Source organism: Sinocyclocheilus rhinocerous, unplaced genomic scaffold, assembly GCF_001515625.1.
Source record: "Sinocyclocheilus rhinocerous isolate Xijiao unplaced genomic scaffold, SAMN03320098_v1.1 C36788168, whole genome shotgun sequence".
Taxonomy (NCBI): domain Eukaryota; kingdom Metazoa; phylum Chordata; class Actinopteri; order Cypriniformes; family Cyprinidae; genus Sinocyclocheilus; species Sinocyclocheilus rhinocerous.
The window spans coordinates 1-1,784 of record NW_015785928.1 but is presented as its reverse complement, the minus strand read 5'-3'; the positions used below and the strand labels follow the sequence as shown (position 1 = coordinate 1,784).

Sequence of the window (1,784 nt, the reverse complement as noted above, 5' to 3'; positions counted from 1 at the left end):
CTGTCGGTCTCAGGTTGCCTGATGGCTTCACACAGCTCAGAGGACTGGCTCACCTATCACTCAATGACGTGTCGTTGCAGTCTCTACCCAATGACATTGGAAAGTAAGTCTATATGAACACGTTCTATTCCAGTTTTTTTTTAATTATTATTAGTTATTTTAATAAAAATGTGTAAAAAGAAAATTGTCCCTCGCACAAGGAAATGTATTATGTAAAAATTTAATGTTTTTTACACTTTTTCATTTAGTCACAATGAAATGGATGTAGCGACAGGTCTTCTCTTCTGTATTGTGATGTACACACGAGTGTAAAAGATTATCAAAAAGAAAAAACTGAAGGACGGTGACTTTGTTTAGTCTATCGGTTGTCCAAGAGTCCAAGAGAATTCCATCGTTTTCATTTTCGACAGTGTGATTAAACATTACGAGGTCAAACTTTTGATGAACCTATGCATGGATGAGTCATTCACAATAAAGTCTGTAACGTGCTTTCAGAAAATAGGCAGGGTTAATATTTATTTCAAGTTGAGTTTAAAATTATAGATATAAAAAGCAAGCATCATAATATGTGTCTGTTATGTCAGTCATTTATATGATACTATATGCGTGTTAATGTAGTATAGCCTCAAAAAGCAACCCTTAATTTTATGCAACATGTAATCAAAGTTATGGATAAAATCAAAGGGGAATACCTGTGCATATTATTTTAGAATATCTAAATGTCTTTTTATCATTTTCATCATCCCTTTTGTAATTAGCACACAAAGCAGGCATCCCATTCACATACAGACACACACACTGTCTCTTTCCATTTCACATACACACATTGACTTTGGCCACTGTTGATGTTGTGCAGATGGGGGAGCCCCTTACTCTTCCAAACTGAGCGACACACTCACCATCTGACACTCAGTCTTGGCTCTTTTCCTTTTTTTCTCCTCTCAGCTTGTCAAACCTGGTGACTCTAGAGCTGAGGGAGAATCTACTGAAATCTTTGCCCTTGTGAGTATTTTCCCATCAAACTGCAGTTATTAGATCCACAGTGTTCATGTTTTTTTACACCCTAAAACATGGATGCAAATAACATTAAATGTGAAATCTGTCTCGATCATCCTCTAGCTCTCTTTCCTTCCTGGTTAAACTGGAACAGCTGGATCTGGGAAGCAATGTACTGGAAGTTTTGGTAAGAAGCAGACATTTTTTTGGTCCTGAGAATAATTTAGATGTTTTAGTTATTAGATTATGCACACACATGCATGCCATGGTTTCAGGTTTATTTAGAGCTTGTTATTTCTGTTTGCCCCAGTGGATCTCTGATTATCATTTCCTTTACTGAACCAACACCTGAGCGCCTGCTGATTAATTTATCATTTAATATAGTTTTATTTTTTTTTATTAATATTTGCCTCATGTCACATTTCTCTTTTTCCATATCCTGTCTTTAATCTGCTTTCTTTTTATTTCTTCTTTTCAGCCTGACACACTTGGGGCACTGCCCAATCTTCGTGAGCTTTGGTTGGACAGAAACCAGCTCTCCTCACTACCTCCTGTGAGTACAGACAGCTTCTGATTAGCTCATTATCATACTGGTCATCTGTCTTGATTGTTTTAAATATCTAGTTCAAATTCATGCAGATGTTGTCCTTTTCAGGCTGAATGCATGTGCCATGTGCCTGTTCTGGTGATAACTGGAGTGGAAACTAGAGTGCCTTAATTCACTTTCAGCTGACTGAAAGTTGACCTCTGTGTTTAACAGGAGCTGGGGAACCTGCGGCAGCTGGTTT

At 37.4% G+C, this 1,784-nt stretch overlaps 1 long non-coding RNA gene across 1 annotated transcript; it reads left to right on the top strand.

Annotated features, from left to right (window-relative positions):
* The first annotated feature begins 12 nt into the window (after positions 1 to 12).
* On the top strand, positions 13 to 1,784 carry LOC107736566 (uncharacterized). Its single transcript, XR_001639692.1, has 5 exons — positions 13 to 103; positions 946 to 1,002; positions 1,120 to 1,183; positions 1,475 to 1,549; positions 1,757 to 1,784. It is a non-coding gene; the product is annotated as an uncharacterized LOC107736566 (long non-coding RNA).